The following is a 16,202-nucleotide window of genomic DNA, read 5'->3' as shown; positions in this document are numbered from 1 at the left end:
CAAGGCTGGACGCGTCAAACGATTTGCACGGGAATTCCATTTGCACGGGCACGGCATCTGATGAGATTCCGAGTAGAGGTCAGCTCGTCTCGTGCTCGTCCCTGGACGACCACGCGCATGCACCACTCCTGGTCCTAGCACAACCAGCTCTGAAACCGCGCACCCCACGGGGACCAGGGTGCGCTGATTCGGCCATTAGCCGCATACGCAATCACTTCAGCGTAGATAGGAAAAGGTATTTACTCCGTACGTACCTTCTTCAGAGTCCGGGTTTCCTCCTAAACGGTAAAACCAAATCATGAGACTAGCCACACCGTGGCAAGATATTGATGTTTAGAATGGAAGGGGATGCTCAAACAAAATGGCGGCATCAATGACTGTTGATCCCTCGATTCTCAATCTAGTCTAGCTGCATGGACGCTGAGGAGAGAGGGAAGCCCGCTATCATTTTTTTATGGGTCCCAGTCGATGCTCGCCCAGTGCAACTTGCCCCATCGATGTTGAATGACTGCGGTGGTTTTTGACGTCCATGCACACCACTGTGGCTAGTCCGACTACTAGGGTCTGTCCGGCTGGTATTAAAGTCGGCTGAAGCTGATTTGTTGTAAGAAAAAAATAATGTAGATTCTAACTGATAAGCTAGTTGATAAGTTCAAACGAACAGGTCATGTCAGTCACAGTAAGAACACCTGCAATGGTGTTGTCAATAAATCCACGTAAGAGAGAGAAAGGATGAGAGAGAAGAAATCATCGCTAATTGTGATGAGAGCAGCTAGCATAAAAATCCACACAAATGAGCCCCACCAAGTGTCGGGGATCTAATATCGGGGTACCCAGTGAGGTAGAACTAATAACCATCGAACGTTGACACTTCCGGCCAGACAAGAACGCTACTGCGCTTCTTGCCCGAACGACGGAAGATTGGTCCCGCCTCGCCCGACCCCCGAGGGCTAGACTCCGCCTCGCCCGATGGCTAAGGGCTGGCTCCGCCTCGCCCGACGTCCGAGGGCGGGCTCCGCCTCGCCCGACCCCCCGAGGGCTAGACTCCGCCTCGCCCGATGGCTAAGGGCAGGCTCCGCCTAACCCGACGGCTAAGGGCTAGACTCTGCCTCGCCCGACGCCCGAGGGCGGGTTCCGCCTCGCCTGACGGCTGAGGGCTAGCCCCGTCTCGCCCGATGTCTGAGGGCAGGCTCCGCCTCGCCCGACGACTGCACCCTGATCCTTCATAAAGACGAGCACAGGGTACGACAGGACATTCGAGCCAACCGCAGTATCGAGGGCCATGCCCTGTACACCTGTAGGAAGGCACCGCCAGGATACGATGGGACGGACGCTTTAAGCCCTTTCTGACCTAACTGTGTTGTAGGCGCCGACTTCTGTCCCACAGTGTTGTAGGCGCCGCCATCAGCCCTCGGACGCAGATACTAACACAAGCATGCGACAACCACTATGATCCAAGATAGAATTCACATCACCTACAATGACGGACGTAGGATCACTTCCCCGTCTACTGCCCGAAGGGTCGCAGCTTGGCCCTCTGACACGTCGCACCATCCGCCAGCATAGGATGGGACGCACCCACTTGCTGACAAAGGACAGGGCATGGTCCTATAAGGATCAGCGAACACGCTATCCCTGACACGGTCTGCCATGTTAGCAGGGCAGGCACACGGGAAAAGGAAGACCCGGCTCCCCCGAAGGACCTTCTCTACCTTTGTTTTTTTCCTCTTTCTCCCATCTGTAACCCATGCTCCCCCTTGGTCTATAAAAGGGAGGGCAGGGCACCACACTAAGGGGACCGACTTTTGATCGATCATTTTCAACACACAACACACACCCAAGCAGCAACCGAGCTCTTGGCATCCTTTTGACCTTTCCATCAGAGACTTGGGACATGTCCTTCTCTCGACCGTTTGTACCCCCTACTACGAACCTTTTTTAGTACTAATAACACGAGCAGTAGCAGACTGGACGTAGGGACGTTCTGCCCGAATCAGTATAAACCTTGTGTCCTTTAGTACACCATTCGAGCCTAACGAGCAACAATTATAAATTTACTAGTCGGTGCTTGTTCGAAACACCGACAGTTGGGGCCTTTGCGCATTCCAAATCAGGCCTCGGATGGCTAGCCACGCAATTAGCTAGGTCCCGGGTGCACACGTGCATTTCGGTGACCTGGACTTCATCGTCACGGTGGGAGGAGAGTTGGCGTTGGCCCACGTCGCCATCCAATCTCTCCCCTCCACCGACTTCACCTATGGGAGGCTTGAGCGTCAGCTCGGCGTCCCCCTCAGACCCCAGCTATCTAGGGAGGACCCACACCGCCTCACCCTCTCTTTGGAACACTCTGCATGGAGCGCCTCGACGGCGCTTTCGTTCGGTCTCCGCAACGCCGCGACGACCAAAAGCCACCTTGTGGCACAGCTCGTGATCCCGTCTCCCGTGAACAGCGAGTTCGTGGGGATGGTCGAAAGCATCATAGAATCCCTCCACGGCCTCCTCATGGAGGGGTCGGGGTTGGCTCTGCCTCCGACTCCAGCAGGGGGAGCCATCACCCCTCCTAGGAATGTTTCATGGCGGAAACACTCGAGGGACACGTCGAAAGCGTCTCTGCGGAGGAGACTACTCCGATAGGCAACCTTGGTGGCGGAACCAAAGGGGGGACAATGGCCCCACCTCACATAGGGGTGGAGCAGCTAAGAGCCCAAAAGCAGGAGATAGACAAAGCCAAACAATAGCTTGTTCGGGAGTACGCGGAGGTCGATCAGGAGATCGAACGCCGTGGAAACGGTGGGCATGCACGCGCTGTGGCCCATGACGTAAACTGAAGGATCATCATCGATGATGAAACCCTTCCTCACTTCGCTCAGTTAAGCCAGAACATCGCCGCCGCAACGGATTTGCTCCATGGCCTTCTAGAGGCTGCAACGTCCGAAGATCATCGGGCCCACCGTGAAATTCGCACGCTACTCGAGCATGCGGCGGCGCAGCAGGCGGAAAGCTCGTTGTCCCGGCGACACGAGCTGGACACCAGCCAGCGTATGCCCTTGGTGCGTCTCGCTAGGGACGCATTAGTCCACCAAGCACCACAAGGCACTAGGCAATGCGCTGCGATCCTAGTACATCAACATCTCGGCCACAACCGTGACTCACGTAGCACCATCGATGCCCGCAAACACGCCTACAGTGACCCAAGGGAAGGAGCCTACCACGGCTATCATCCTCAATGCGGTGGACGCTATGACAGCGGCGAGGACCGAAGCCTAAGCCCTGGCCTGCTAGGACCTCAGGCCTTCAGCCGGCACATCCTCAATGCTGCATTCCTGCCAAGGTATCGACCACCTACCAATATCCCTAAATACTCTAGGGAGACAAACCCCGAACTTTGTCTTGAAGACTATCGGCTTGCCTATCAAGCCGGTGGTATGGATAATGACGACTTCATTATCCACAACATCCCACTGTTCTTAGCCGATTCGACACGAGCATGGTTGAAACACTTGCCGTCCAACGCAGTCCAGAGTTGGGCGGATCTAAAGAAGATCTTTGTGGGAAACTTCTAGGGCACGTACAAACACCCTAGGAACCCATGGGACCTCAAGAACTATTGTTAGAAGGCCGGTGAGACCCTCTGCGGGTATATCCGGTGCTTCTCCCGATAGTGCGATGAGCTCCCCAACATCACCGACGCCGACATGATAGGAGCCTTCCTGTCCGAGATGACCTACGAGTCCTTAGTTCATAAGCTGGGACGTAAGGGCCTGCGAACCACCAAAGAACTCCTGGACATCGCCACTAGCCTTGCCTCAGGAGAAGAGGCGGTCAGAGCAATCTTCTATCGCCTCGAGGGCAAGTCAAGGCAGGACGAGGGTGCCGGCGAAGGCACCTCCAATCATTCCGCCAAAAGAAAGAATAAGAAGCAATGATGCAAGGACTCGCTCGTGGCCACTGCTGACCGCAAGGGTGGTCGGAAGCCCGTGAAGGGCGCTCTGAACCACTTCGAAAAAATGCTCGAGGGGCCATGCCCGAACCATGCCTTTTTCGTAAAGCATCTGCTCAAGGACTGCAACCTCATGCGGAAGTTCTTGTCCGAAAGCTCCAATAAATGGAAGCAGGGGAAGGAACCTGCCCCCACTAAGGACGACGCCGAGGAGAAGGACGATAACTTTTCGACACCGGATGGCTGCCTCATGATCTTCGGAGGATCAACGACCTATGACTCCAAATATCGCCAGAAGGTCGCACGCCGCCAAGTCTACACAGCCCAACCGGCCACACCTCCCTTCTCCGGTGGTCGGAGTCCGCCATAACCTTCGATCGAACCGACCATCTGAATGCTGTCACACACTCGGGAAGGTATCCGCTTGTAGTCGACCCGATCGTCGACTTAAAGTGACTCACTAAAGTACTGATGGACGGATGCAGCAGCCTCAACATCATGTATGCCAAGACGCTCGACGTGATGGGCGTCGACTGGATGCGCCTCTACCCAACCCGAGCGCCTTTTCACGGCATCATGCCCGGGAAGCAGGCCATGCCACTCGGGCAGATCGATCTGCACGTTACCTTTGGGGATCAGTTCAATTACAGGACTAAGACTCTCACCTTCGAGGTGGTTGGGTTCCCCGGAACCTTCCACGTGATCCTAGGACGACCATGCTACGCGAAATTTATAGCCATCCCCAACTATACATACCTCAAGCTGAAGATGCCGGGCCCTCACGGGGTCATCACCGTCGGCACCTCCTTCCAGCGCGCCTACGAGTGTGAGGTCGAGTGCTATGGCCACGCCACGGCAATCGTCGCCTCTGGGGAACTCGCCACTCTCAGGGAGGAGGTCTCTGAAGAAGCGCCCGACGTGAAGAAATCAACTGGGTTGTTTGAATTGGCAGAGGGTTCCAAGGGGGTCCTCATAGATCCCAGCGGCTTCGAGGGTAAAAAGGTACGCATTGGTACCACGTTTTCCTCCGAATAGAAAAGCGCGCTCATCGACTTCCTCCGCGGCAACAAAGACATCTTTGCGTGGAAACCCTCAGATATGCCAGGCATTCCGAAGGAGGTCACCGAGCATATCTTGAAAATCCATCCAGGCTCTAAGCCAGTGAAGCAACGCCTACGTCGCTTCGACGAGGAAAAGTGCAGGGCCATCGGTGAAGAGATAGCAAAACTGTCGGCCGCCGGATTCATCAGGGAAGTACACCATCCAGAGTGGTTAGCTAATCCTGTTCTTGTACGAAAGAAGAGTGGAAAATTGAGGATGTGTGTTGACTATATGGGCCTCAACAAAGCGTGCCCAAAGGATCCGTTTCTTTTGTCGTGCATAGACCAAATAATTGACTCTACCTCGGGGTGTGAAACCCTCTGCTTCCTTGATGCGTACTCCGGCTACCATCAAATCATGATGAAAGAATCCAACCAGCTCGCAACATCTTTCATCAGCTGAACTACTGCTATATCACCAGTACATCAGACAAAACGCCATCAAAACCAAAGTTGATTTAGAACGAAGAAAAAAAATAATGGGTTTTCAAAATTGAGGTGCCAAATGTCTTATTTTGTATTTTCGGGAGGTAACATAGACTCCCGGTTAAATAAGTTTTTCCCGCGTAAATATCAATCGGTTCAAAGTTCAAACCCCGAGCCCAATGGCAGAAAACCACTCACAAATCATGTGCGTTTTCCTTCCGCTGTTCTTCTGGACGTCCGGACCTGATCGTTCGCCGTTCGGTAAGGTCCAGAGTCAGCGCAAGACAAGACTCTGTGATTCATCGCTCAACCTCAACGCCGGCCGGCCATCGCCTGTTCCAGAACGTGGCGCTTGCGAGTTACATCAGCTGCGTGTATCTGTGTACATCCAGCGTGGCTGCTTGATCTAGGGCACGAAACGAGTGTTACGCGGACGCGGGTCAGCCTACACTTTGGATTTGGCAGTCGATGACGAATTGACGATCACCGTCGCAAGCAAGCAGCCTGTCCTGCATTCCTGCGGGCCGCGGTGCACGCATTCGCGCTCGCAAGCTACCTGCGGGAACTGGCAAAGTAGAAGACCAGTGATAGGCTGATAGCGGTCAGAGCTGGGCGTACCTTTTGTGCCTTTGGACGTCTCCTGAGAATCAGTTGCTGCCAGCTAATGGGCGAATTGATCGTTGTTGAGTCGAAATTGGCACCGGCCGTGTGTTCGATTGGTATTAAAGCCGGCTGATAAGCCGTTCGAAGCTGTTTTATTATAAAAGAAAAATACTATCCAAGCAACTCGTAGCACGACGGTCCGATACGAAGCCCATATTTTAAGCCCAACCTGAGCACGGCCCGTCCCGATGGCGTACGGGCCCAGGTTGGCATGGCCCGGAGTAGCAAGTCATGCCTAGGCCTTACCCCAGGCACGACATGCCAGCCCGGCCCGGCCCAGCCCGGCCTACAACAGCAGGCCTGGTAGCGACCTGGTAGCAAGCTAATTCATCTACGGCCCAACAACTCACCATAGCCCAACATCTTATCTCTAACCGTAGGCCTGCTCATTGAGTCATTGTCGACAGAATATCGTCGACAATTCTCCGAGGGATATCCCACGAAGGTAGATTGATCGATAGAGGAGCGTGAAATCAAGAACAAGAAGGCAACAGAGACACACGAGTTAGACATGTTCAGGCCGTCAGTATGACGTAATACCCTACTCCTGTGGTCTGTTGGTTTGTATTGTCTATCGTCTGATATTGCGTGAGTTTGGAAGGGATCCCTGCCCGCCTTATATAGTCTGGGGAGCAGGATTACAAGTCGGTTAGATCTAGGAGATAACCGAAAAGTAATAACTGATTACAAGAATCTAGGGATCATACATATCCTAACAGATCTCGTAGTATCTTCAGGATATCCTCCAGATGTCTTGCGGGAGGCGCCGAGTAGAGCCGTGCCTCGCAAGGCTTCGTCTTGTGGGCTGGGCCGCCCCTAGAGGCGCAGCCCATGTGGTCTGTTGTGGGTATCCGGGGTCATACCCCCCACAGCTAGTCTCCGAGCGCTTTGTACCCATTGTGCAACGCCGTCTTGAGCTTGTCCGAGCAGGTGCAAACGAAGCCGAGCAGTACGGACTCATGGTCCAACCACCGTGATGAGTTGCCGAGCAGTCGTGAGCAGTTGCCGAACAACATATACTGACGCCGAGCAGTGCGACCCAAAACCGAGCAGCATAACCCAAGCACGTCTTGCCATAAGAGTGTAAGGAGCTCAAGTTTAGAATAAAAAAATTTCCTCGCAGTGGACGAAGTGTGTCCACTTAGAGTCCGACCACGAGTGAAGGAGATATTCTTCTTTAGCTTCAAGCGGCACAGAGTCTTCCAGAACAAAGCAAACACATTCACCGCGAGGTGAAGTGTGCCCACTTAGTCCCCGAGCCTGACAGTAGATGACGTAGTCATGTGGTGTCAGGGTCAGAAAGTAGAAAACCAGCCGAGCAGGCAGCCAGTCCCCGGGGGCAGCCTCGAAATGAGAAGAGCGCACATTCACCGCAAGGTGAAGTGTGCTCACTTAGTCCCTGAGCCTGATAGTAGGTGATGCAGTTACGTGGTGCCAGGGTCAGAAACTAGAAGAAAAGCAGAAGACTGGCTGAGCAGGCGACCAGTCCCCGAGCCATACGCAAAGATATCGGAAAAATCCAATCGTAGAGAAAAAACCAGAGTAATAGCTGTATAGTGTCAGTTACTGAGCCTCAATAAATGGCGGAGAAGTCGGTGATTATTCGGCGAGTAGCAACTGACGGCGACAATAAATGGGCGACGTGGGCTGCGGTTGCGCAAAAGTCCACGTTACGGCCCACCTTGCTGTTGCGGAGGATTCGGAGAGGTGCAAATTGCGAGAACGGTTTCCCAAAAACCCTCAACTATGAAGAGGTGGGGAAAGTGCTTTATAACTGCATCATCGTATCCTAAGTTTCCACCTTCGCTACTTTGCCATTTCATCTTCCTCCGCAGTCCTCACACTTCCAGATTCGCACCCACACACGCTGCTGGTGCCAGCCCCCATCTAGATTCAAAAGATGGCGCCTAAGAGGAGAGCTGCGAACTCGAAGAGAACGAGCCCAAAGAGAGCAAGTGCCGGAGCCAAACGTGACGAAGAGTGGATGCTGTTGCGCACGGGAGAAATGGAGCTCGAGAGATTGGCGGCGGCGGGCGTGCTTCCTGACCGCGTCACCGCCGGATGGCAGCCAGCCAATGGTGAGCCCTTCTCAATGCCTATCATCGATGAAGTTATAGTCTTTGAAGATTATTTCTGGCGTGGGTTGGGGTTCCCTGTTTATCCTTTCCTTCGAGATCCGCTGGAATTCTGGTCGATTAGTTTGTGCAATCTCCACCCCAACACCATATTGCACATTTCGATCTTTATTCATTTCAGTGAGACATTTCTAGGGTTCTGCCGCACTTCAACCTCTTCAGACATCTCTTCTGGTTGAAGAAGAAAGGCGGCGGTGGCTCCAAGGTGGTCGGCGACATCTATTTGCAGCTCCGGGATGGAATGGCCAGCGAGTATATTAACGTACCACTGAACACATCTCTGAAAGGGTGGAATTCCAAGTGGTTCTACATGAAATAGAGCCACCCTACAATCCTCTACGACGTCCACCATATCGCAGAGAACCAGAGGAGCTGGTCAGAGAAACCGAATAGTGCTAACATGGAACAAGTGATGGAGCTCCTTGACCTGATTAGAGGCATGGAAATTAGAGGCGAACTGGTGGCAACAAGCTTCATAGTGCGCTGTGTCCAGCCCTGCAAGGAGAGGGCCCACCCGGGCTTTGACTACAGAGGTGATGACGACGAGACCCGGGAGAAAACGGAACGACTGACGAAGAAGAATGTCCTAGAGCAGGCCGCAGAGCTGTTCGCTCCTAATATTTCGTTCGCCTAGCCAAAGCAAACGAGGGCCTTCAATTGCTCATATCCACCCCCGGAGGTAATCATCTCGATTTTTATTCCTGAGATTTTTAATCCTAAAGCATCGACGAGCAGTGAACTGATTTACTTATGCAAAGATCCATTCATAGAAAAGAGCGGTGTATTTCTCCGACGTCCCGAGGGGTGATTGGCCGAGGGGAGTAGACACCTAGCCACCAGCTTGGTCTGAAGAAGATGCGGCCAATGCCTCATTGGAAACCGGAGGCATCAATGCTGGTGTTGATGCAAAAGTGGATCTGCAAACACAAAGGGCTAATACCCGAATCGATATCCAAAGCGTGCCAGTCGATTTGACCTGCTAATCGACAAGGATGAAGATACGAACACTTTGGTCCTGACAACAGCGATACGCCCGGAAGTCACGGCCAAGAGGTGCTCACGCGGAACTCGAGAATCGCCGAAGGTCGCACTGAAACGATGCAGCTCGCCGAATCAATGAGAACTCGTAAAAAGGGAAAAATATGCAAATTGACGAAGTCGCCGAAAAGTAAGTAGATGCAAATAGGAGTAAAAATTGGTTTTGATATTGATTGATCGATCCTTTCTTACATTGCCCCTCACTCCATATTTATACCCTGATCTAAAGAGACACAACCGAACACAACTAGGACACCAAGCCCATATCTAAGGAAACACGTGACTCTTACATGAACCATACTCTAACAAATATAGAAAAGGAAATCAACTCCTATCTATTTCCCTGTCCGCCTTAATTACGATGAAAATCTCACCATCTTCCTTCCCATCGGCATATCCCCTGTTTCATCGGCAGTAGTCTTCAAGTCTTCCTTCATCGGCATACTCACTGCTGCATCGGCAGTAATCTTCAAGCCTTCCTTCATCGTCATACTCACTGTTGCATCGGCAGTAGTCTTCAAACCTCCCTTCATCGGCATCGACAATAACACCTCCAACCTCATCGGCAACGCCCGAGTCTAAACCAACCTTTCCATTGACCATCACCAGCTATCGGCAACCATCTTTACAAGCTGGCTTTCATCGGCTATCAAAGTACACAGTAACCTTCCCCTCGCCGATTAGTCCACTCCGATCATTATCACGTACAAAAAAAACGGTGTCAACACATGCCCCCCAATTTCGGAGTATAAAACCATTAATGCTCCGAAATTTACTCCAGATAACGCTTGCCTTTGCCCGATTACCGTAACTCATTCTCCAAGCCAAAACTTGATTTGTTATCAAATCCAGTCAAATCTAATCTTGATTCACGCACTTCAGTAAATATCGCACAATCGCCAACCACTCTTGCCTTGATTATGGTTAAGATACCGAAACAATAACCCATCGGCAAGATCTTAACATGATAATGCTGCCATTTTCAGAATTAAAATATCCTGTATCGATATCCCTTTCAAGTCATGATTACTTGTCATCAACTCATCTGTACAATCCCCTGATTATCGCGCGAACAGTTACCATATCCATCTGAACCGCCTTGACCTATATGCGCGCGACATAGAGATAAGTCCAAAATACCCTTATTCCGGGCGGCTTATAAATAGATTTCTCCGGAACCCTCATTTTCTACCTTCAGCCTCCAATCCTTGGCATTCTCTCTCTCCGGCGGCGACTCCGACGAACAACTGCGCGACCTCAACCAACAAGAACCCTTCTCCGGCGCTAACTTCAAGTCTCCGGCTCGTACCTCCACCTTCCTCAAGACAATGGCCATCAACTTCGACGTCCCCGCGGTTCGCTCCACTTCCATTACCTTTTACTTTGATCTTTTTGCAAATTCATTCAGTTGGTGATTTTTCCTTTCTTCTGTTCTCTGGATTCTATAACCTTAGGAACTGCGCAACAAATTAGTTATCCCAACCGATCAGCCGCACGTCCAATGCCTTGGACCAATGGGCAACCCAGATCCAACCGATCTGATCAATGCAGAGGTTAACAGAATCCCCTTTAGAGCCCAAAATTTCTCTCTGAATTTGTGGAAAGACACATTCCGATCTTGGCCCAAAACCACCAAAGGGTGGAAAGATTGGTACTTGAGGGTTAATAGATCGATGCAAGTATACTGGGCAGAACGAAGGTTAGACCAATGCATTAGGCTATCTATTGCCGATATGCAGAAAAATGAATCAATGATAATTGCAGCTGCTTATTTCTGGTCAGACACGACCAACACTTTTATGTTTGGACATGGCCCAGCTACTCCTACCCTTGCCGATATCCACATGCTTACTGGCTTGGACATCTCAACTGCCGATGAAGGCTCCATCTATGGTAGAAAGTCTGAATATAGGGTGAATACCCGCAACATCGGCGGTTGGACAGGATACATTCAAGAATACCAGAAGACCGGGACACTTAACCAGAGGGAACATGCCACATTCCTGAATATGTGGTTAGAAAAATTTATCTTCTGTGGTCGATCAGTAGGACCAACCAACGCCTTCCTCCCTGCAGCTGAACTTTTGGCTAATGGCGTAAGGTTTCCTCTTGGCCGATACCTTCTGAGCTCCACTTATCATCTTCTTCATCAAGTGTCTCAGAAACTTTTGCTTGGCGAACCCATCGGCAACCTGGGAGGCCCGTGGTGGTTTATCAACATGTGGCTGAATGCCCATATGCACAAACGTTTGCAATGGGACTTTTTTGCTCAACAATTCCCACGAGAAATTGCTGAAGACTATGTGCTTGGGGATGATGAATCGGCAACACGCTCACCCCTCAATTTTGGTGAAGCCATAATTGTCCTTCCTGGAACAGAAGCCAACGAAGACCAAATCGGCAGATTCTTTCAAAGCTTCTATAATGGTCTTTCTCGTGATCATAGGGCCTGGGTGCCTTATATTGACGAAGAAAACAGATTCCCCCTTCTTTTCAACTTTGCCGATGACACTCTGAATCAAGATAATGAGCTCATGATGGCTATCATCACTCCCAGGGCAATTCCAGTAAACACATTCGGCAGCGGGAAAAACACCAACATTACGTATGAATTTTACAACCCATCGGCAGTATCCCGCCAATTGGCTTTTGGGCAACTGCCAATCAAACTCTGCTTTGCCGATGTGATCAAACCCAGGGAAACAATCACCTGCGGAACAGATTGGAACAAGGTAGTACAACTCTCCCCCGATGCCGATACTACAGATGTTGATATATCCACCTGGACACCAATATCTTTCATCACCGAGTCATATAAGCAATGGTGGCGAGAGTGGAAAGAACAACTGTTCGCAACTTCTGCTCACACATATCGGCACATGATCGACCCTGAATATGCCATCCCTGACGACGCGGTAAGTTTCTTTTAACTCCCTTCTGCTTTTCCCTTCATATATCAGTAACTGATTCTCTTGTAACAGGTTAACAACCCAGCACCATCGGTGAGCAAAAGTGGGAAACCCTTCAATCTTCGGCCTGTTTCCCCAACATCGCCGATCGGCTACAACGCTCCCACCTTAGCCGCTTTGACCCACCAGAAGATTCGTACCAAGACCATCACTTCCAAGTCCAAATTGGCTACATCCAGGGCTACTCCATCGGCTGCTGCTACAACCTTGGTCAAAGCATTCAAGGTAACAACCTTGTTTATTTTTACTTATGCCGATCACAAACTGTATTAACCTTAATCATCAGGGGGTAAGAGCTGCTACTGGATCGTCATCGGCAATTCCGCCGATATCAAGCACCACTTCTTTCGATGAACCTTCAGAGGTAGCTTCTTGACTTTACATTTTATCTGTTAAATATCATATCTTACACTTGTTTTGCAGCAACAATTGGGTACATCGGCAAACGTACCAGATGTCCAAGCTTCACAACCAACAAGTGTCGATGCCCCCCAGTCAATCGTTGCCGATGCCCAAGCAAAGCGCAAAGCTTTAACAGATACTGAAGCACAGCCAAAACGACAAAGGTCTATGCCGATCCCTACATCTGCCCCAATGTCATTGGTCATCATACCTCAAGAGCCCACCACCGATGAAGTCACAGAGGATATCCCATCGGCAAGCTCAGCCGATCCCCCACACGACATACTCCAGGTTGCTTCCTCCAGTCAAGCACAGGAAATTGCCTTGAAACAGGTAAACCGATCAACCTAGCTGATTTACAATACTCATACTTACCCTTAACTGATCTCCTTTTCTCTCTCTCAGGAACAAGATTCCCCGAACAGCCTATTTTCCTTTGCCATTGACATTTCTGACGACGATGGAGAGGAAACAAGTTCTTCCCTTGCACTGGGAACAATATCGGCAGAGACTAAATCCAAGTTGGAAACCCTCCTAAACTTGCTACAGCAAGGTACCGCCCAACTGGTAGATGACTCGGACCCCGCAAAGGCAATTTTCAAAACAATTCGTGGCCAGGTCCCTGCCGATGTTGAAGAAGTACTGTTCCCAGCAGCTCATTTAGAAAGCCGCCAACTGCAATATCAACGGGCTGCTCAGCGCATTGCCGATAGAGCAGCTCAAGCTCAACTCAAAGAAGAGATGCTACAACTGAAACAAATTGCTGATGAGAAGCACAAGGGCATCGTCAACTTGCAGACTTCGGGTGCTGCACTTAAGCAGAAATCTATTGGCTGAATTGAAAGAAGTCGATGCAGCCTTAACTCATGCTCAACAAGAAGAAAGCCAGCTACCCAATGCCGTCAAAGCCCTTCAGCAAGAAAGAGATATCCAAGCTCGCAAAGCTTTAGCCATGAAGAAAAAACTCAAGCCTGTGGAGGGTGCTGCCGATGACGATATCAAAGAAATGGAGGAAGCCGACCAGATTCGCCTGCGTGCGATATTAGCTATCCAATCCTTGTTGAACTTGTAATCTTATTTATTGTATCGGCACTTTATGAGACATTGACATCCTTGCATAATTCTAGCCGATAGTACTGTTATCGGCACTTATACTTTTATGCATCTATCCAGATACTAGGGTAATATTTCTTTAAATATTTTCCATTTAACGCTCTGGGAAACACAACCCCTTCGAGGGTTTCTAAAATATATGCATTACCATGAACAGACTGATTTATCCGATATGGACCTTCCCAATTAGGAGACCACTTTCCAAACTTTGAACTTTTAGTCCCAATCGGTAAAATCAATTTCCAGACCAGATCTCCATCGGCAAACTCCTTTACTTTCACCTTCTTGTCATACCATCTAGCTACTCTTTTCTTATTTTCTTCGATACTAACTAAAGCCCTTAACCGATGACCCGCCACATCTTCCAACTCATCCTTCATAAGAGTATTATAATCATCGGCTGTCAGCTGATTTTGAGAACGTATTCGTCTAGAGCCAACTTTAATTTCCCAAGGCAATACTGCATCGTGTCCATATACTAACTGATAAGGCGTTACTTTGGTTGCACCATGACATGACATCCGATATGACCACAAGGCTTCATTTAATACTGTATGCCACCTCCTAGGATTTTCTTCAATTTTGCGCTTAATGAGTTTGATGATCCCTTTGTTAGAAGCCTCAGCTTGACCATTAGCTTGAGCATAATATGGAGAAGAATTTAAAATTTTAATTCCCATGCCTACAGCAAACTCATCAAATTCTCCTGATGTAAACATAGTGCCCTGATCGGTAGTGATAGTCTGAGGAATACCAAATCGGTAAACAATATGCTCTTTCACAAAATCAATCATATTGACCGATGTCACCTTTTTTAAAGGAATTGCCTCAACCCACTTTGTGAAATAATCGGTAGCAACCAGAATAAATTTATGTCCTTTACTCGATGGCGGATAAATCTGACCAATGAGATCAATAGCCCATCCCCGGAACGGCCACGGTTTGATTATAGGGTTCATAGCCGATGCAGGCGCTCTTTGAATATTACCAAACTTTTGACACCCCTGGCATCCTTTAAAATATTTAAAACAATCTTCAAGAATAGTCGGCCAATAGTACCCATTCCTTCTGATCATCCATTTCATCTTGAAAGCCGATTGATGTGCCCCACATACTCCTTCATGAATTTCACCCATCAAGCTTTTCGATTCATCATTGCTAACACATCTAAGTAAAACTCCATCTATAGTTCGATAATATAATTCATCATCGAGGAGCACATATTTGGTAGCTTGGAACCTTATACGTCTATCAACCTTTCTATATGGATCCTTTAAATAATCGACAATCTCTTTCCTCCAGTCATCGGTATCAACTGCCGATGTTAGCACTTCCTGAATAGGCTGATACCCTGAAGCATGCTGAGCTAGTCGATTAGCTTCCTCATTATGCAATCGAGAGATATGTTCAAGACGAAAACCTCTAAATCCTTTCAACAATTGCAAACATCTTTCATAATACGAAATCAAAGCTTCACTTCGGCATTCATAAACTCCAGCCAATTGATTTATAACTAGCATAGAATCACCAAAGATTTCAACAACATCGGCACGTATCTCCTTCAGCAATTCTAACCCTTTTATCAAGGCTTGGTATTCAGCTTGATTGTTTGTCGCTGTAGCAACAATCGGCAATGAAAACTCATACTTCCTTCCTTGAGGTGAAATTAACACAATGCCGATACCTGCTCCTTCACCACATGTGGACCCATCGAAGAAAAGTGTCCAGGGAGCAACCCCCAGAGAGTCCACTGTATTACAATGCTGAGTGACAAAATCAGCCATCACTTGCCCTTTAACTGCCTTAGTTGATTTGTAACGTAGTTCAAATTCTGATAATGCTAAAATCCATTTGCCGATTCTACCACTTAATATCGGCATCGACAGCATATACTTGACCACATCGTCTTTGCATATGACCGTACATTCGGCAGATAACAAATAATGCCTTAATTTGACACAAGAAAAGTATAAACACAGACACAATTTTTCGATGGCCGAATACCTCGTCTCAGCATCCACTAATCTTCTGCTCAAATAATAAATAACACGTTCTTTCCCTTCAAATTCTTGAATAAGAGCTGAATCGATAACTGTATCATCAGTTGACAAATATAACCTGAAAGGCTTCCCATGTTGAGGTGGAACTAGCACTGGAGGATTTGATAAATATTTCTTAATTTCATCAAGGGCTAATTGCTGTTCAACTCCCCATACAAATTCCTGATCAGCTTTCAATTTAAGTAGTGGGCTGAAAGCCTTGATCTTACCCGACAGATTAGATATGAATCTTCTAATGAAATTAATCTTACCAATCAAAGATTGCAATTCAGTCTTATTGGCAGGAGCAATCACCTTGTTAATTGCATCAATAGACTTCCTACTGATTTCAATGCCCCGCTGATGCACCATAAAAC

Source organism: Miscanthus floridulus, chromosome 1 (genome assembly GCF_019320115.1).
Source record: "Miscanthus floridulus cultivar M001 chromosome 1, ASM1932011v1, whole genome shotgun sequence".
NCBI classification, from domain to species: Eukaryota; Viridiplantae; Streptophyta; class Magnoliopsida; order Poales; family Poaceae; genus Miscanthus; species Miscanthus floridulus.
This window is presented reverse-complemented; position numbering follows the sequence as displayed.